General features: G+C 41.5%; 1 protein-coding gene across 1 annotated transcript in view; it reads left to right on the top strand.

Annotated features, from left to right (window-relative positions):
- The window catches only part of LOC311302087 (uncharacterized protein), a 39,103-nt gene that overhangs the window by 2,004 nt on the left and 14,807 nt on the right, over positions 1 to 22,292 (top strand). The window lies entirely within an intron of this gene.

Consider the following 22,292-nt stretch of genomic DNA (forward strand, 5'->3'; position numbering starts at 1 on the left):
AGTAAACAGACAGTTTTTGGGCCCCATTGACTTCCATAGTATGTATGCTTCATCTTTAGTTTAAAATTAAATTTGATCAATAGATTAAATTAGAATAGCCTAATAAGATACTATAATAATATACTATATATTTAAATATTTTTGAATATACAAATAAGAAATGTTGGAAAGAATGCTACTTTTAAACATGAAAGTAAACCGCCAGTAGGAGGCGGCAGGAGACCGTTTTAATGAGTGAGTCATTGAGTGTTTATGAATGGGTCATTGAATCTTTGACTCGGCCAATTCGTTCAAAACGCTGAATTATTCAGTAATGAAACACAGTTAAGTGTTGCTGTGAGATGCGATACGGCTCTGCTGTGATCTTTGTCTGGAACTATTTTCGTAAATTACTTGTTCCTTCAAAAAATCCACTTGTCCCGGACAAGCGGACAAACTGACAAATTCTTTAATAATAAATAGACTTAACATAAAGATATTACAATGTGCAGTTTTATTTTAAGTCCACAGGCTCCAGACTATCATCCGGGTGCAGAGAGTATCTGGTGGCACTGGGGCTGACAATAAAGCACTAAGCTTAATTTAGGGTGTAGATGACATTAACTTTAATTATTATCATTCATGATGTCTTAATATTCATTAAAAAGTAAAACGAGTGAAAAAATTGATATGAAAATAGCCAATAATCATCCTACTGTTTACAGTGGTAATTTAGTGTTTAAATAAGAATTTTCCTACATCTTAATTTTTAGTTTTAGGGGAATCTTTGAAGGATGACCAAAAAATATGTTATCACATTAAAAATAACACATGATATTATAGTTTTGAAGTGCTGAAAGAAGATGTGTAGTACTTATAAGCCTTTGACTATTTCTGTCACAATTCATAGTTCCCTTTCGAGAGGTAATATTGAAGCAAACTTTTTAAAACGCACATAGTGGCGGGCTCTGACACGTCAGGGCGCCAGGCATCCTGATTGGTTCTCACGTCAAAGCCACCTCGCCATAGGTTTGTGCAGTTGCAGCAGCACAGCCAATGACCGCTCTTGTGCTCAGTTGTGCTCGCTGTGCTGCGGCAACTGCACAAACCTATGGCGAGGTGGCTTTGACGCCAGGGCGCCCTGTTGCGTCAGAGCCTGCCAGTATGGGCGTGGTCAGAGGCTATATATTGCTGTGCCTCGCCTAGGTGCTCCAGATTTTTACTCCTTCAGCGACTTCTCCACTTCGCTGACCTCCGGAATAGAAGCACTCGCCGCCGTCGAAACTCCTTTCAGCGGGATAAGCTCCTGGTCTCCACCCGAGCAACCCTCACGATGCAGGCTCGACGAGTGGTTCCTGCAAGGGCGCCGACAGACCCCTCAGCAGAGACCCGCCCCCTTCTTCCCCGTCGTGGCTCGCATCAAGCCTTCTTTCTCTTCAGTCCTCTCCAATGTTGACGGCGCTAAAGATAAAGGCTATGAGGCGACCCATCCGCCCATCTTTGCCCACCTACCGCCGCGGGATGGAAGACTAAGAATCAGAGGCTTTCAAAGACCAGCGTAGCGCCACTGACCTGGCCCTGCGGGCTACGAAGTCTACAGCCCAGGCCATCGGGTGGAGCATGGCCAACCTAACGGTGCTCAAACGGCACCTGTGGTTGAACTTGACGGATATGAAGGAGGCATATCCTCCTTCATTTTTACAGAGAAATGGTTTAAAGGGATACTCCACTTTTTTTGGAAATAGGCTCATTTTACAACTCCCCCAGAGTTAAACAGTTGAGTATTACCGTTTTCGAATCCATTCAGCCGATCTCCGGGTCCGGCGGTACCACTTTTACCATAGCTTAGCATAGATCATTGAATCGGACAAGACCATTAGCATCTCTCAAAAAAATTACCACAGAGTTTCGATATTTTTCCTATTTAAAACTTGACTCTTCTGTAGTTACATCGTGTACTAAGAGCGACAGAAAATATAAAATGCCAATTTTCTAAGCTTATATGGCTAGGATCTATACTCTCATTCCTGCGTAATAATCAAGAAACTTTGCTGCCATACCATGGGTCCAGCAGGCGTAATGATATGACGCAGCACCTGAAAATAGTCCCCAGGCTATTAGGCTCCTATCTCACAGCCACCAGGTCCTGTTTTCATCCAACCCCTAGCTATGAGGGCCGAAGCCTGGGAGGCTATCCCCGAAATATCGAAATGGGTGTTGAACATAATAAAACGAGGTTATTCGCTCCAGTTTGCTCGAAGACCTCCGCGCTTTCGAGCCAAGGTCAAGACAATGGTCGAAGAGGGCGTGGCCCACGTTCTCCATACCGAAGTGTCAAAACTGTTGGAAAAGAGAGCTGTCGAAACAGATCCTATATCACAGAGCGAGTCAGGCTTTTACAGTCGCTACTTTCTCGTCCCCAAAAAGGATGGCGGTCTCAGACCCATTCTAGATCTCACACACTTGAACAAAGCGCTTATGACACGTCCGTTTAGGATGTTGTCAACCAAACAAATTCTCGTGTATATTGGCCCGGGAGATTGGTTTTTCTCAGTGTATCTGAAAGACGCCTATTTTCACATCCAGATAGTGCCCCATCACAGACCATTCCTGAGGATGCATTCAAAGGGCAGGCTTATCACTACACAGTACTACCATTCGGCCTGTCTCTAGCGGCCCGTACCTTCACGAAGTGTATGGACGCGGCACTCTTCCCCTTGAGACAGTGGGAGTGTTAAACTACCTCGACGATTGGCTCATCATAGCCCAATCGGAGGAGCTATTAATAACTCACAGAGCTGGCTCCTCAACCACTTAGAATGCCTGGGCCTCAGTATCAATTTCTCCAAAAGCACACTATCTCACAGCCGGAACATCTACTTCCTGGGTATAGAAATAGACTCGGTACACATGAGAGCGCGCCTTACCGAAGCGCACGCGCTTTTTATTCGGTGCCTGGCGACGTCTTTCAGGGCGGGCGCCCGTGTTCCCCTCAAGAGATTCCAGAAGATGCTGGGTCTCATGGCTTCGGCCTCACCAGTACTCCAACTAGGACTTACAAATCAGAGCAAGTCACGGCTAGTCTAATGTGACCGGCCATTAATAATTCGTTTTAGTCAAATAAATATCAATCTCAAAGTTGGTGTCAAAATATGACAGTATTGTATATTTTAATGTTAATATCATGTTAGATAATTGTGTCATTGATCAAATATATTCAATAGTTCTTGCTAAAGAAACAAGGTATTCGTGCCTATAATGTTTTAAAAATAATAATTGGAAGATACATTTTCCTCATTCATGGAAAGTTTCAAGAACATATAACCAATTATAAAAAGGCATCAAATTATCATAATATTTTATAGCAGTTGTCTACTTTCTACTATTACATCAGGGCTCACTTTCATGTCCTTTCACGTTATATTTCTCTCTTTGAATTATTTTGATGTACTAAAAATGTAATTAATAATTTTCTCTTTGATTTCAGACCGGATGGAAGTGGAGGAGGAGAGTGAAGAACTGAGTGTAGTGAAGGAGGAGAGTGAAGAACTGAGTGAAGTGGAGGAGGAGAGTGAAGAACTGAGTGAAGTGGAGGAGGAGAGAGAAGAACTGAGTGAAGTGGAGGAGGAGAGTGAAGAACTGAGTGAAGTGGAGGAGGAGAGTGAAGAACTGAGTGAAGTGGAGGAGAAACATCATGTCAAACCTGGAGGAAAAACTCTGAGTCGCTCAAAGACTAAAAATACATTTTTAAAGAAAAGAAGAGCCAAGAAATCTTTCACCTGCACTCAGTGTGGAAAGAGTCTCACACGCAAAGATGGTCTTGAGCTTCACATGAGAGTTCACACTGGAGAGAAGCCGTTCACATGTGATCAATGCGGGAAGAGTTTCACACACAAACCTTATCTTGATGCGCATAGAAGAGTTCACACCGGAGAGAAGCCGTTCACATGTGATCAGTGTGGAAAGAGTTTCAGTCGATCATCAACCCTTAATGTTCACATGATGATCCACACCGGAGTGAAGTCGTTCTCATGTGATCAGTGCGGCAAAACATTTCTTGGGTCATCAGACCTGAAGAGACACCTGATAGTTCATACGAAGGAGAAGCCGCATTCATGTTCTGTGTGTGGAAAGAGTTTTTCACAGCTGTCTAATTTACATAAACATGAGAAAACTCACACTGGAGTGAGAGAGTACATGTGCTTTGAGTGTGAGAAGACTTTTACTACAGCGGACGGTTTAAAACAGCACCAGAGAATTCACACTGGAGAAAAACCTTACAAGTGTTCACACTGTGACAAGAGATTCAGTGTGTCATCATCTCTGAGATCACATGAGAGGATCCACACTGGAGAAAAACCTTACAAGTGTTCACACTGTGACAAGAGATTCAATCGATCAACACATCTGAAAACACATGAGAGGATCCACACTGGAGAAAAACCTTACAAGTGTTCACACTGTGACAAGAGATTCAGTCAGTCAGGACATCTGAGATCACATGAGAGGATCCACAGCAGAGAGATTGTTGTCACTTTATTGATTGATTGATGTCTTTTAAACGTACAGTATGTAATTTTTTTCGCCGCTGGAGGTCGCTAACCTCTTACAATAACAAAGGTGTAGTTTGATGACGCAACGTTTGCTAAGAATTATGGATCTTGTCGTCAACGTCAAGCCGGCCGATCTAATAATGTTTAAGGATGACTGAATACATCGATGCTTTTATCATGACTGTGATATGAAGCAGTTCGGGATTGCTAAGAGACAGCTATCAGCTCCACACGCGACGCGAGTCCCGCGGATATAAAAGGAATATGGACATTTCATTCTACTGAACTACACAAGTGCAGAATTACTACTCACAGGTCAGTTTATTAGACAAATTAAACTTGTGAGGTAACGCAGCGCTGTTTCACTTGGTCTAACATTACACTATCACACTAAACTGCATTTGAATGTGTTGATTTATGTGTTAGTTTGTCTGTATGAGACTAGCAGTAAGCTAGATCAACATTAGAATAACATACAGATCATATTCTAACATTTTATCATTGTTGAACTATATAACATTGATTCGTTTTATGTAAATGTGCTCACCTGTTTAATAAAGTACGTGTAGAAGCGGTCGAAGTCTCGGACGTGGAGCTTTCGGCATCTCGAAAACACTGCGCTGATATTGATTCTTGTTTTAGTTCTCCTTTTTTATCCAAAGTCTCATGATGTAACGAGTACATCAGGATTTATGGGAAGTGTTCCCGGTTCCGGCTGACCTAATCTATGCAGCCTAACATTGAATTATAGAAGTCTATAATGTGTTATGTGAATGCTAGGTCAAAGATATGTGTTTTTAGCCTAGCTTTGAACTGACTGTCTGCTTCCCGGACAATGTTATGAAGACTGTTCCAGAGTTTTGGTGCTAAATAGGAAAAGGATCTACCACCAGCAGTCGATTTTGATATTCTAGGTATCATTAACTGGCCGGAATTTTGAGATCGCAATAGACGTGAAGGACTATAATGCGTTAAGAGCTCGCTCAAGTACTGCGGAGCTAAACCATTTAGTGCTTTGTAAGTAATCAGCAATATTTTATAATTGATGCGATGTTTAATAAGGAGCCAGTGCAGTGTTGACAGAACCGGGCTAATATGGTCATACTTCCTGGTTCTGGTAAGAACTCGAGCTGCTGCATTTTGGACCAGCTGTAGTTTGTTTATTATGCGTGCAGGGCAACCACCCAGTAGAGCATTACAATAATCTAGCCTTGAGGTCATGAACGCATGAACTAATTGTTCCGCATTTGTCATTGCCTGAAAATAGGTCTAATAGGTTAGACAAACTTAGTCCCGGTCACGTTGGAAGAAGTTACCGAGCTGGGGACTATTTTTAGGCGCTGCGTCATATCACTACGCCTGCTGCACCCATGGTACAGCCGCACAGTTCCTTGATTATTACGCCGGAATGAGAGTATAGTTCCTAGCCATATAGGCTTAGAAAATTGCAACTTTTCATTTTCCGTCGATCTTAGTACACGGTTTAACTACAGAAGAGTCAAGTTTTAAATAGGAAAAATATTGAAACTCTTTGGTCATTTTGAAAGAAATGCTACTGGACTCATCAGAATCAATGATCTGTGCTAAGCTATGCTAAAAGTGGTACCGTCAGACCCGGAGTTCGGCTGAATGGATTCTAAAACGGTAAAACTCATCTGTTTAACTCTGGGGGAGTTGTAAAATGAGCATATTTCCGAAAAAAGTGGAGTATCCCTTTAAGGCCATCAAACCGCGAACGTAGCGCACGCATGACAGTCTCCCTTGCTGGCACAGTATATCTTGGCTCGACGATTTTAAACATGTTCTTAAAGCCCTCTCCTTCCACCGTGTTGACTGGCCTCATATCTTGGGCGATGTAATGCACAATGCCCTTAGTGATGTCCTCCTTTCTCTTCGCTGACAGAGGATGGACAAACTCCAGTTGCGTCTGGGTGCTTCCTGATGCCTGTGGCATGGCCTGGGGGTGCACCTAGTACATAACCAATAAAATATATAAACTTTTTTATTATTATTGTTTTTATTAATATATATAAACTTTTAGACATTCGACATAGAAAGCTGACACGTATATCTCGCTTACCGTTTTTATGTGATAGGTCATATTGGTCGTTGAGCTGTGGTAAGTTAGCTTTAGGCCACAAAGCTTGCACTCCACAGTCTTCTCGTCTTTTTTTGTAAAATGCAGCCAGACAAAAGATTTAGATTTTTTGGACATTTTGTCGACTAAAGCCAAAACAAGTTAAGTTAGCGTTCTAAATTAACAAAAACAGCACAATCTATATTTCTTACTGAGCGCGCGAAGCAGTGCAGCCAGCAACAGGTGCGGTTCCCAATGAGTGTTCTACGTCATGCGCTAAATTGTGGTGCTGTTACAAAATAGCCTAAATTAAAGCATTTAAAGTTGGGGATAAAACATAGGCTAATTATATTTAGAATACAGTAATATATAGCTGAGTATAAAGAAATAAATATCAAGGAGTAAATCAATGAAAAAAACAAATTATTGGTAAAAAAAAAAAAAATGCAACTGGTCGACCAATGAGAATGTCAGTCGACCAAGACGGCATTGACCGATTAGTCGACTAAACGACTAAAATTGACAGCCCTAGTGATATGACGTCACACTCTGCGCAGAGCTGGGTAGAGTATCCGAAAACTGTACTCAAGTAAAAGTTCAAGTACTTTTAGAAATATTTACTCAAGTAAAAGTAATAATCTTAATAGTTACTTGAGTAAGAGTAAAAAGTATGCAATGAAAAAAAAAACTACTCAAGTAGCTAGTTAGGCTACTTCGGATCATATATAGGTCTATGTATGTATGTACAGTGGGGAGAACAAGTATTTGATACACTGCCGATTTTGCAGGTTTTCCTACTTTCAATGCATGTAGAGATCTGTAATTTTTATCATAGGTACACTTCAACTGTGAGAGACGGAATCTTAAACAAAAATCCAGATAATCACATTGTATGATTTTTAAATAATTAATTTGCATTTTATTGCATGACATAAGTATTTGATCACTTACCAACCAGTAAGAATTCCGGCTCTCACAAACCTGTTAGTTTTTCTTTAAGAAGCCCTCCTGTTCTCCACTCATTACCTGTATTAACTGCACCTGTTTGAACTCGTTACCTGTATAAAAGACACCTGTCCACACACTCAATCAAACAGACTCCAATCTCTCCACAATGGCCAAGACCAGAGAGCTGTGTAAGGACATCAGGGATAAAACTGTAGACCTGCACAAGGCTGGGATGGGCTACAGGACAATAGGCAAGCAGCTTGGTGAGAAGGCAACAACTGTTGGCGCAATTATTAGAAAATGGAAGAAGTTCAAGATGACGGTCAATCTCCCTCGGTCTGGGGCACCATGCAAGATCTCACCTCGTGGGGCATCAATGATCATGAGGAAGGTGAGGGATCAGCCCAGAACTACACGGCAGGACCTGGTCAATGACCTGAAGAGAGCTGGGACCACAGTCTCAAAGAAAACCATTAGTAACACACTACGCCGTCATGGATTAAAATCCTGCAGCGCACGCAAGGTCCCGCTGCTCAAGCCAGCGCATGTCCAGGCCCTTCTGAAGTTTGCAAATGACCATCTGGATGATCCTGAGGAGGAATGGGAGAAGGTCATGTGGTCTGATGAGACAAAAATAGAGCTTTTTGGTCTTAACTCCACTCGCCGTGTTTAGAGGAAGAAGAAGGATGAGTCTCTTTAACATTTCAAAGCCGCGATGTACAGAAAATCACACAAAGATATAGAAGAAAATGTATAAAACCATTTTGGATCAATAAAACTAAGAAATAACATAAATAACTCCAGAAAGGCCACACTGCAGACAAGATTTATATTTCACATGCAAATCAAATTAAATCGGCTAAATTACCTGTGCGAGCAGGCTCTAAGTACAGCACAACATCAATGCACCGAAAAAATAAACAATTTACTAAATTAAATTAGAACAGAATATACCTTTCTAATAAATAAAAATACAAAACGAAATAAATCAGAATCAAGTCACAAGATGAGCAAATGTGTGCAAAATGCCTAAAGTGCAGGGGAACATATATTCAAAACACAAGCCACATATAGTTAGATTAGATAACCCTGACAGATTAATAAATAAATTAAAAATAAAGAAATTATTAAAATAACGACAGTAGCCAGAATTTTCAATTTTGTCTTTTTAACTGCAGAAACAACAATAAATGCTAACCTGGAGGCAGTCTTTTTAGCTAAAAATGTTCACAGCATCCAAAAATCTAATTAGAACCGGCTGAAAAGTTTTGAAATCACTTGTACTCTACCTGATCGCGAGAACAAATCCAGTCTTTCACTCTGTGTCCGTTGGAGTCTTTTCAAATTGTGCGCGCGGATAAAATACATTCTAACGTGAAACCCAGTCTATGCGTGAAACATGTTAACTTTGGCCAGCAGAAGTGCGATCATGGTTTTCCTGATGCTAAATCCAGCCTTGGAGAGTATCCTTTCTGATGGTGTACATCCACACTTTGGATTTTCTTATCCCAGACATTGTTAAAGATTTAAGCATCGAATCTTCAACTATTCGGGGTCACCCCTACTCTACAGTATAGGACACTGGTCCGGTCTGAGAGGAAAGAGCAGCAGTTTTCCAGTTTTCCTTTCTGCGCCGATAATCCCGGACCAGCACAATATCAAACTCTCTGTGTTTGGAGTGACCCGACCGGTGAGAACACTGGGCCTTTTGTGCCTGATCAACAGCATCAGCCACACTCGGTTTCAGTAAGTCCAGGCGTGTTCGCAATCTGCGATGTAAAAACAGCATAGCTGGAGTTTCTCTTGTTGTGCTGTGTCTGTGTGTGGTGGAGTTTCAGGTTTGCCATAACGACTGAATAAGCCTCTCAGTACTTGAATGGTCTTAGATGATGTTGTGGAGTCTGTCACGTGGACTTCTGGCCCTTTTGAGTGAGCATCGACAACCACCAGGAACATCCGCTCCTCAGATGGGCCGGCGAAGGTGAGAGGCAGGGAGATTTTTGATTTTGCTGGCATGACAAGCAGGTCTTAGATTTCTCTTCCATTTGAGAGTCAATACTGGGCCACCAGATGGCGCCTTCATTTATACTACACCTGGGAGTCCAGCATGGAGATGATCACCAGCACTGAGCATTAAAGTCCCCCACTCACAAGCTGTGTCCCGATTCAGGGGCTGCATCTGAAGGCCGACTGTGTCACAGCAGCGCAACGAAGGCTCTGTTTACCCTTGGCATTAGCATGCGACCTGTGTCCGGATGTTGTTCACACACACATTGAAAAGACAAGTGTAAACGCTCTTATGATGGGAATGTTATCTGATCAGCGGATTTTTTTTTTGCGAGATCCGATCTGTTATCCAGATACAGAAGCCACTTGATGAGGACAGGTGTAAACGCACCGTGTCCTGATTGGCTTTAAAGGAACGGTGATTGCATGTTAATGCCAAGTGTAAACGCAGCCGAAGGCTTTCCCGAGCCTACCGTCAGTGTTGCCAAGTTCAAGGTTTTTCCGCAGTCTTGGGCTACTTTTAAGCTGTTGCCGCGGGTAAAAAAGTTTGCGGTTTGATTTCCACCCCCGTAAGTACGATTCTAACCCTCCAACGCCCCTAAACATCACTCAAAGTTTCTAACTTCGGCATGTGATCATTATGATCACAACTTGTAATAACTGCTTTAATGAGCTCATTGTTTCTTCTGTCAATTGATACATGTTACCTAACTGCATGATTTGTGTTACTGAATTGTATATTTCTGTAATATGGGCATTATTTGGACCTCTGAAAACAGAACCGGGTTCATAAAGTGTCAGAAACAGATCAAACACTGGTTTATGGAGGAGGAGGATAGTTGTTCATATATCCATCATTCCCTCTATAGACAGCTTGGAGCAGAAGATCTGATAAAGACACGAGATCCTGTTTTTCACTTTCAATAAATTCATTCTCATCTGCATAAATTTCATTACGTTCAATCCCCTTTATCTAGCAAAAGTGAATTTAAAGTGTATGTAGTAGATTGAGTTCACCACTAGGGGGCATATGTGTGTGTGTTGCGTGGGCATCACCTGTTGCTGTAGTATGTTGGGTTCTGTATGTAAAGGATGACAACAGTGTTCTTGGCTAATGAATGCTGCTATGGAGTTTTATTTATTAGTTTTATTAGTATTTCTTCTCTCTCTTTCTTTAGTTATCAGCTTAGGCGTAATTTACGGGTGGGACATGTCCCCACCACTTTTTAAAACATCTCGCGGCACGAATGTACCAATTCTACAAATAAATAAAACATCTCCAGTTAACTGGCAGAGCATTCATTTCGTTTTTTTTTTTTTATATATTTGACATTTTTTATTGAAGAGGAATAACCCCTTGAGATGAACCATCTCGTTCATGTCCAGGTACAGAAATTGACATTGATCTTACAGCGGCAGTCAAATAAAACAGAAAACACATACACAAATGAAACAGAAAACACATAAAAAAATAATAGATTTGCTTATTGTGTTGCAAGTTATAAAATGAGCTAAATGGAATTAGATATTGTTTTAAATAGGAAGGATAGTCCATATAAATACATTTAAAAATAAACTGTAACCAATGAAAACGCCTTCTATCTGGTCGGGTCAGCCAGGACAGTTGATGGTACATTTCACAGTGGTGTGTTCTGTAGGGGCAGCGGAGGATAAATCTACACAGGCTATTGTAGACAGTGTTGAGAGACTGAAGGCAGGAGGCTGTAGTATTTTGGTATATAATGTCGGCATAATCCAAGATTGGCAATAAAAGTTGAGAAGCAATTATTTTTCTGGCAGGAAAATTAAAACAGTTAATTGATTGGTATAAGATTCTAAGTGAGCAGTTGAGCTTATTAGTTATATTATGTACATGACTGCTAAAAGAAAGATCAGAGTCAAGCCAAAGGCCAAGATACTTGACCTGCCTAGTAGGTTTTATGGGAGTTTGATCCGTAAATGTAATTTTTAGTGAATTTTCAGATGAAGGATTCGGCTTTTTTTGAAAAAGCATTGAATATGATTTTGATTTGTTAAGTAGAAGCTTGTTGGACAATAGCCACCGCTGGACTGAATCAAAACCATTTTGTAATGTAGTGCTGATGTCATAAATATTAGGTTTGGAACAATAAATGACCATGTCGTCAGCATAAAGTTGGATATTGCATTCAGTACAGCTACGCGGAAGATCATTGATAAATAATGAAAATAGTAAAGGCCCTAGAGAGGAACCTTGAGGAATTCCTCTGTCAATAGCCGCGTTTCCACTGTCGGGCCAGGGCCGGGCCAGGGCTTTAAACGGGCCGTGCCGGTCTAATAGCCTCGGGCCAATAGCACCGGGCATGCGTTTCCACTGTCGGGCCAGAAGCTCCACAGCGCTTCACTAAAACACGCCCGTAACACGCCTCTCTGGGACAACGTCACACTAACCCATCATTTCACCAACAAATGGAAGTTTTATCAGAAAACTAATCAGAAATCACTGGAAACAGCGTTGAAAACAAACACGATAAAAGCGGCCGTTTGCTAGCTTTTTTTTTTTTTTTTGTTTAGCAGCTAACGTTACTTGAATATTTAAAACCCAAGCATCGATGTTTTACCACAGGTTTACAATAAAAAGTGATACATTGATCATAATGAATTAATTTATGTAAAAATTGCACATTAGTCACTCAGAAATAAATTACCGTTAGGTCTATTTCACAAAAGAAAGAGGACACACTTACTTTTTCAGTCGCGTCTGTTTCTTTATCTGGTAACTTAGTTGCAGGACATATTTACATCACATTTAGAAAAAATGATAATTTCTACAAATATATGCCATACGACCTGAGGAGCTTTAGCACTCTCTCGACTCCCATACAGATATTTTCAGTCAGAGAAACAGAGGAAGCTCCCGAAAAAAAAAGTTAGGCTACTTTATTTGTTGATAGTCCGGTTTAAAGAGACGAGACGTAGGCTATGACAGATAAAATAAAAAACATGACTGTGATAGCCTTTAAGATTGGTCTGATTTCTTCAAGCGTTCGCTATGTTGTTTTTTTTACTATGCGTATCTTTAAGCGTTTACTATGTTTACTATGGTAACGGCTAGCGCGCATAGTCTTTTGCATCACAAACAGAAGGCATTCAAACATGAACGCGATTTAAATTATTTTATTTTTAAGTCTTAAATGCTGACAGAATCATCCGGCGCTGCCGTCTCCCAGCGGTAAACTCCTCCTCTGTTGGCAACCACTCCTCTAGCCCGAGCTGGCCCGCTTTGGCCCAAGGTATTCGACGGGCCAGAAATCCTGGCCGTTGGCCCCGAGTAAGCCCCGATCAAGCCCCGGAAGTGACAGTGGAAAGGAAACTTTGTGCTTTTTTTGTTCCTTTGTGCACTGGCTAAGGAGCATGAGTCAAACTGAAAAAATAAAACCAAAGTTTTTCTGAGGTAATGTGTTATGTAATCTTGTTAAAATGGATTTCATAAAATTTGTATTATTGCTTTGACAACACAGGAATAAATTACATTTTGAAATATATTCAAATAAGATTTTAAATTGTAATACTATTCCACAATATTACAAGTTTTACTGTATTTTTGATGAAAAATTTTTGGCTTCGTAATCTTTAATCAAAATCTGAAAATGCCCCTCCCCTCTGCATTGGACCTTCCCTGATGACGTAGGTTTGACGGCTTGGTTTGGTAAACGCTTAACCACTCCCCTCAAACCGTTAGTCCGTAATGAGCGAGAGATGGAGAGGAGGAGCGCTAGAGTAAAACCCTGCCCTCTGTTCAATATTCCTTTTCACTGGGAAATACGTCACAACACTAGAGAAAAGTCGTTTGCAACTTCCGGTTCACGCGGACTTTAAGCACTGCGGGTACAGGCGGGTGCGGATTTACAAAATCGGACCCGTGCAGGACTCTGACCCATCGTCGTCTTCTTTGAATATCTGTCGCTCTACATACGTGATCTGGTATAATTGAAACGATTGGCTATGAGCTACGTACAGGCGCATTTGATAGACATTCGTAGCGCCCAATAAACGGCTCTGGGCATTCATAACCACGCCTCAAATACGAGAAAATGAACATATGGTTTCCAGACCACGTCTCAAAGAGAAAGAGTTTTTTTTTTAGGTTTTTATGTTTAGGTTTTTAAGAGACGTTAGCCAGGCTAGAAGTAAACCCTTCTGAATGTGCTTTCCTCATTATTTCCTCATTTCATTCCTTATTCCTCATGCTTGTCTGATCTTCTTTAAAAAACATTTGTCAAACATTTGAGAATGAAGCACAATGGCCCTCATTTATCATTCTTGCGTATAAACGGGCGTATATATTGGCGTAAGATTATGCTTACACTCCTCTCATCGCCTGATTTATGAAGCTGTGCGTACCTCTGAAATCCAGGTGTACGCAATACCTGCCCTTGATAAATGCCGCGGCTGAAATCGATCGTCATTAGAATAACACGCCCCTATATATTCAAGTCTCCGCTCCCCCCACGCCCTCATTTTACGCCATGGACACACGGAAGACGGCAAAGAAGAGAAACTTCTTAGAGAAAGAGAAAGCGAAACCAGGGAAGTGGAAAGAAACAAAATTGATTTCTAGATTTTTATTATTAATGACGTTTATTGTTATTTAGAAGAAGAATGTCGTTATTATTATTTGTATTATTATTATTATTATTTAAAAGAAGAAGAATGTAATTTTTGTTATTTTGTTTGTCTGAATGATTTTTTTGGTCATTGAAAGCCTTTCATTACTAAACCCAGTCCGTGCACATCTGCCGGGCCTAACCCTGGCCTAACCATCGTTTCAAAGAATAGTACAACGGCGAGCGCGTCGAGTATAAACGGAGTATAAATTTGGGGAGGTGCGCGCGCAGTCTGCGGAGACTCGCGCTGCGGAGCCAGGCGAAAGTATAAACAAGGCTTGAAACGTCAGGTAAAGCGCACAGGCTCGCAACTGAAGGAATACATATGCCTACAAATCAAATGCTTTGGTAAAATCACACAAATTAAACATTGAAGTGCATGTTGCACAAAAAATAAACACTGAAGATTATAATTACTATGTTGTTGTTTTTTTTACAGTGGGTCATAATATATCATATCTTTTAGTTTGTCAGTGTGTTTTGTGGTGTTAGGAATTGTTTTTCTGCGCATTCCCGCACTCAAAACGTGCGTACACCACCTCCTGAGCTGGCGTAGGATTTGAGCGTGCCGTACGCCAACGTCCATATTGATAAATCTCAAAGTCACCGTGGTTTTGGGTGTAGGCCAGGTGTACGCTGGAAATTTGGTGTACGCACTTTTGATAAATGAGGGCCAATGTGAATAAATGGCAAAGAAAACAGCAGCTGACCATAAACATTTTCAACAATGAAATAGATACAGATGGAGTAAAATCTGTCAATTAATTTTAACTTGCAGTTAATCTTTCTTCTCTACTATTGCATAAGGAACTACATACTTCGCTCTTGGAAAATGTAAGGTGTTTTTATTTTTTATTTATATGTTTATTTAGCTAAAATTATAATAATTGTTTTGCTTTTATTTTAATATCATTGTGGCGAGCACGACGCACCGGTCTCGCATCTCTCACGGAGGAGCGGAAGCATAAAGGAGGAGCGACGACAGTGAAGAGCGAGAGAGGACAGGCCTGATTTTTAGTTCATGTTTTGTTTCTGTTTGTGTTGCCAGCAGTCGTCCGTGAGGGGCTGCTGGCTTTTACTTTCATTTTTGTATTTGTTTATTTTTCATTAAAATATGTTGAATGTTCGCCGGTTCCCGCCTCCTTCTTCCCGTAACATCTAAACCCCGTTACAATCATGTTTATTTTATATTTTCCGTGTTATATAAAATTATGTATTTTATTAATTACCATTTTATTTAAAATAGAGATAAGTATCTTTTATAGAACCAACCGTGTGTGTGTGTGTGTGTGTGTGTGTGTGTGTACTCGTCTATCTATCTAAGTGGGGACCTTGGTGCCGTTACACACTCACCAACAGGGGACCGCCGAGCCATGTGAGGACATTTTTCAAGTATGTCCCTCAAAAATGTACAAAATTCACCAGAGCTTTTTTTAGCTGCACATGTTTTAAAGCATCACCAACAGGGGACTTGAAAAATGTCCCAACTTGGCTTGGTGGTCCCCTGTTGGTGAGTGTGTAACGACACCAAGGTCCCCACTTAGATAGATAGATGAGTACACACACACACACACACACACACACACAAAATGTTATTTAGAGGACACGTTTTTTTTTTTTTTTTGCCATGTTGGTACTGTTTGGAGCTGGTTTTAATTATTTTGCTGAGTTGAGTTTTAAATTAACTTACAGTTAGTCCTGCAAATGTGCCCAAGTCTAAATTGTGCATACAGGCAAACACAAGTGCATATGCATACGTACACATACAGATGAAAACACACACACTCTCGACACCTGGTTTTGTTATTATGTGGATCACGTTGTTTTGTTTGTTTTTGCGTGCGCAGACCAGTGAAGACAAGACAAAACACACGTGGAACGTAACACTTCCCCCCTTAAGAATCAACTATATGGGATATCTCAAACACATAGTTGTTCAAATGCCACCATGGGCAACTCTAGACAGCGCATCGGCTATGACATTCTCGACACCTTTCTTATGCTTAATTATCAAGTTGTAACCTTGTACAATCAGAGACCAGCGCATCAAACGCTGATTCTGATTATACATACGTGATAGAAAAACTAAAGGATTATGGTCGGTAAACACGGTGACCGGAATGTTACTCGATCCGATATACACATCAAAATATTGAAGTGCCATTAAAAGTGCTAATGCCTCCTTCTCGATTGTCGAATAATTCAACTGATGCTTGTTGAACTTCCGAGAAAAATAACAGACCGGATGATCAATTCCATCCTCACCTGTCTGAATCAACACAGCTCCAGCACCAACAGAACTCGCATCTACATCAAGTTTAAAAGCAGAGTCACAGTTCGGTGCGGCTAAAACAGGTGCATTACACAAAAGATCCTTGATCGTATTAAAAGCGTGTTGACAATCCTCAGACCATAGAAACGTTCGGGATGGACTAAGAAGCGCAGTTAATGGATGTGCAACCGTCGAAAAATTTCTGCAGAAGCCACGATAATAGCCAGCCATCCCTAAAAATCGACGGAGCTCTCGTCGAGTAGTTGGAGCAGGAAACTCAGCTATAGCCGTAACTTTCGCTTCTAACGGACGCACTTCCCCTTGACCGACTTCCTTCCCGAGATACGTAATAGTGGCCTGCCCAAACTCACATTTGGCTAAATTTAAAGTCAACGAGGCTTTCTCCAAACGCTCGAAAACTGTTCGCAGTGATGAAATGTGTTCTATCCAATCGGTCGAGTAAACTACTAAGTCATCTAAGTATGCGTTGCACTTAGGTACTCCGGACAACACGATGTTAACAAGCCGCTGAAAAGTGGCCGGAGCGTTACGCATGCCGAAAGCCATTACTGAGTACTGAAGAAAACTATCAGGAGTAACAAACGCAGAAATGTCAGAAGCACGACTCGTAAGAGGAACTTGCCAGTAGCCCTTTAGCAAGTCTAACTTACTGACATAACGGGCTGAACCGAGATTGTCAACGCAATCTTCCATGCGCGGTAAAGGGAAGCAGTCGGGCACAGTCACCGCATTTATTTTTCGGTAATCAGTACAAAATCGCGCCGTGCCATCGCTCTTCGGCACCAACAAGCATGGAGAACTCCAGGGACTACAGCTGAACTGAGCAAGTCCATGCTCTACTAGATACTCAACCTCATTTCGCATCACATCTCTTTTCGCTGCATTTACACGGTACGCATGCTGTTTAATCGGAGCAGCATCACCCACATTAATGTCATGCTCCAAAACTGTAGTGCGAGAAGGTACATCGTTAAATAAGGCAGGAAAATCATCAATCAACTGCATAATATCACATCTTTGTTGTTCAGATACATGAGATGTAAGATCAGATAATACCTCAGAATTCTTCAGTCGAGCACATTGTTGATGAGTATGACGAAGAACAACTCCATCCTCCGGATCAGCAATCTCGACAGCAGCACAAGTGAACACAGGAGATGACATAGATGACATAGATGACACAGGAGATGACACAGGAGATGACACAGGAGATGACACAGGAGCAACGATTTCTTCTGCAAGTGACACATTCTGAACAGCTTTTCTATTATAAAAAACCTTTAACATATTCACGTGACACACCCGAGTTTTCCTTTTTCTATCTGGAGTTCCGATTACATAATCTGTAGTACTAAGTTTTCTTACCACCTCGTATGGTCCAGAAAACCGTGCTGATAAAGCAGACCCTACCATAGGCAGCAACACCAACACTTGATCACCCTTATTAAAGGTACGCTGTACAGATTTACGATCGTAATGACCCTTCATCTTACCCTGAGCCACTTCAAGTGACTCTCTTGCCACGGAACAAGCTTGATGCAAGCGCTCACGGAACTTACTCACGTAATCCAGCACGTTCATTTTCGGGCTAGACTCAACAGACAACAGATTCTCTTTGAGCATCTTCAAAGGTCCTCTGACAGTGTGTTCAAATACTAGTTCAGCAGGACTGAATCCGAGACTTTCCTGAACTGCTTCTCTGATCGCAAATAAAAGTAATGGCACACCCTCATCCCACTCTTTCCCTGTTTCCATACAGTACTTTCTGAGCATCGACTTTAACGTTTGATGGAAACGTTCAAGTGCCCCCTGGCTTTCAGCGTGATAGGCACTTGCGATCCTGTGGGAAACATTTAAACTAGATAACACTTGAGTAAAGATTTTTGACAAAAAATTAGTGCCTTGATCTGTCTGCACAATTTTTGGTAAACCAAACGTAGAAAAAAACTTAACAAGTGCTCTAGTTACGACAGGTGCCGTGATTTTTCTCAATGGAATCGCCTCAGGAAATCTAGTTGCAGTACACATCACTGTCAATAAGAATTGGTTACCGGTTTTAGATTTAGGCAACGGACCAACACAATCAACAATAACATGTTCAAACGGCTCTCCTACTACCGGAATAGGGACAAGAGGAGCACACGGAATCACCTGGTTTGGTTTGCCAGTAATCTGACAAACACGACAAGTGCGGCAAAATTGGGTAACATCAGCTTTGATTCTAGGCCAAAAGAAGTGTCTTAAAACTCGGTGATAAGTTTTCTTAATACCTAAATGTCCTGATAGGTCATGATCGTGAGCTAGAGACAAAACTTGTTGCCGGTAACATGAGGGAATCACAATCTGATACACATTACTCCATTCAGCATCATCTGCAATATCCGAACACCATTTACGCATCAATAAATCGTCCTCTACGAAATATGCAGCTTTTCTCTCCTGAGCTTTCTCTGTGGAAACAGCAGCAGCAAAGCACTTCTGAAGACTTTTATCCTGTTTTTGAGCAACAATAAGTCTCTCGCGCGTCACGCGCAGCTTTACACTCGGAGTATCTGGAACATGCGAATTTTCAACAGTTTTAACTTCGTCAGGTATAACATCATTGATAAAAACAGGTGCGATAAAAGATGTAGCCAAATCATCAGCATCCGTCTTACGAGCTTGAGCCCGCGTCACTACACAAGTCGAAAATGTTTCAGGATATGACTGCGATAACTCATCAGGTTGTTCGAGCGCAACTGGATTGTCAAGGACTTCCAACAAAGGCATGATTTTTCCACCGGCTAAATCATTGCCTAAGATAAGTTGTACCCCACTCACAGGTAAACGTTCACGAACAGCTACTTTCACCAAACCCGTGCATAGTTCTGATTCTAAGTGAACTTGATGCAACGGAACTTGAACGAGACCCATCTCTATGCCCTGTACTAGAACATGACTGCCACAAAAGGTTTTCTCCGAAAACGGCAGTACATCTGCACTAATAAAGGACTGCATGGCCCCAGTATCACGGAGCATCTGAACTCTTACCCGTTCCTCAGAATTTCCCGTAACGGAAATTAACCCTTCCATCAGAAAAGGTACGTAACTGGCATCAGGCTTGTCGTTACACTCAATTTTTTTAGAATCAATCCGTTTTACAAAACCAGCACTCTTAGGTACAGAACTCGACTGTTTTCGTTTCAGCACAATACAATCGGCAATTAAATGGCCAGATTTGTGACAATAAAAGCATTCCCGATCTTCCTTTGATTTTGGATTAACTGATTTTGGTCGAGACGGACTACTCGAGCTCACTTGAACAGCAGCTTTCTCAAAGCGCACCGAAGCAAACACATTTTTATGCGTCAATGAAAACTCATCTGCCAGGACAGAGGCCTGAGATAAAGACGTCACTTTTTGTTCATTCAAGTAAACGACAACGCGCTCAGGTATACAATTCTTAAATTCTTCTAAAAGAATTAACTCACGCACGTCTTTAAAATCATTTATTTTACTAGATGTACACCACTTATCAAACAAAATGCCTTTCTCCCTCGCAAATTCAACAAAAGTCTGACTGGAATTTTTCTTATGACACCTAAAACGCTGCCTATAGGCTTCGGGTACCAGCTCATATGCACGCAAAATCGCAGCTTTCACTACCTCATAATTCACGCTATCCGCTAAGGACAACGTAGCGCAAACATCTTGAGCTTTACCGGTTAACTTGCACTGTAACAGCAACGGCCAGACCTCTTTAGGCCAATGTAATGTGGATGCAATCCGCTCAAATACACTAAAATAGGAATCGACTTCTGTTTCTCGAAACTGCGGCACAAGAGAAATATGTTTACTGACCTCAAAGGTGGTCCCCCCCAAGCCAGCACCAACGGGCTGCAAGGGTTGCGTAACTGGAACAGGTGTCTCCTTGGCTGCACTCAATTCAAGTTCACGCAGCTTAATCTGCGTCTCCGCCTCGATTTCGAGTCTGCGGACTTCAAGTCGAAACTCCATATCAGCCCGACGGGCTTCTGCCCGTTCGCGTGACTCCATCTGGAGTCGCGCAATGCGAACCTTCAGTCGCGCATCGCCTCCTGTAGACTCATCTGAGTCTGGCGAAAAAGGATCGAAGGGTGGCAAAACAGCTTTGATTTCAGAACCCTCCATCTCCGCCGTCTCGCTCTGCTCCTCCTCACCAAAGCGACTGTCAGCACCAGGGAGAACTTCACCAACACCTGCAGGCAACACTAAAACACCTAGTTCCACCAACCTTTGGGACACAGTAGACCTAATCTCTTTTTTGAGCCGCTGCCTCGAAACAGTAATCTGAAAATGAGCAGCAATACTCAGTAAATCATCTTTCCTACATTTTTCTAACTGCTCAACCGTAGGTGCACTAACAAAGGTGTCTAAATCAAAATCAGCCATACTTACTCCTGTCAGAATCACTAACCATATCATCAACCAGCCCATCCGCTAATCACTGCCTCGCGAACATTCATACTCTACAAGGAAAGTACTGAACATGGTCATTCCACCACTCACACCAGCAGTAATAATAACTCGGGAAAAATATGAAAATTATTATTAATATCCCGGACGAGCCCCCATTAAATGTTACGAACTTTTAAGGTCTAGGAGATGTTTCGCAACACTTATTTTATTATCACTGCTGATGGCTGAATGAAGAGGAAAAGACACATGACAGACTCAACTTACAGAGACAAACTGGATTTTTATTGACAAAAAGCCGAAGCCACTAGATCCAGTTCTCAACAATAATGAAGTGCGCTATGTACAATGTGAAAGATATAAATCAGACAACAAATGAAAGGGAAAGGAACCAAAAAGTGGCGCCTAAAGAAAGAACAGAATATAACAAAACAATCCTTATACTAAACCTAAACCTAACCAAAGGAAAAGGTAGAAAGAAAACCGAAATCTTCAGTGCATCCGGCACCTAAATAAACTAGCTACTAAAACAAAACATACACAGAGTGGCGCTCACTCCTAACCTAGTGTATCTAACAAGTAAACAATACTACGGGCAATATGTATACCGCGGCATACTAACCTGTCGTTCTCTTTCCCAAAGAGCCGTGTTACAGGACCCCATAACATTGAATCAGGATACACATCGAAGCTGTTATCCCTAAAATTGAAACATAACAAGTACTAAAGGTACAAGCACAAAGCACACAACTCATTCCACTACAAAGAGCAAGACTTCACTAGATAACTCATTCCACTACAAAGAGCAAGACTTCGCTATATAACTCATTCCACTACAAAGAGCAAGACTTCGCCATATAACTCATTCCGCTACACGAGCTTGCGAGCGCTTCCGAGAGAGAGACCGCATGAATGAGCACGCCATCCCTTTGAACCCAGCTGGACAACTCTGATTGGCTCCCAGACGCCGCCCCAATGATGAGTGACAACCCGCTAGGCCAGTCACAGCAGCCTACGAGCCGAGAGCGAGCTAGAAACAGAAAGAGATAATGAGGACAAACAATCAACACGTGCAAAGTATACTAGCGTGCGCAGACCAGTGAAGACAAGACAAAACACACGTGGAACGTAACAGTTGCCAAATTGGTTTGGAACAGTTGTTGAATATACAATTGAACTGAACAATTATGCTTGCCTAATCTTTTTGACTTACAATTTTATTGATCACTGAGATAGCATTGATTTGGAATGAAGTTGGTTCAATATAAAAATGTAATTTTAAAAAATAGCTTTGCTGTAGTGAACTACTTTTGCCATGTTCCTGTAGCTTAGCTTGCTACATTTTCCAGGGTGGT

Source organism: Rutilus rutilus (assembly GCF_951802725.1).
Source record: "Rutilus rutilus genome assembly, chromosome: 1".
NCBI classification, from domain to species: domain Eukaryota; kingdom Metazoa; phylum Chordata; class Actinopteri; order Cypriniformes; family Leuciscidae; genus Rutilus; species Rutilus rutilus.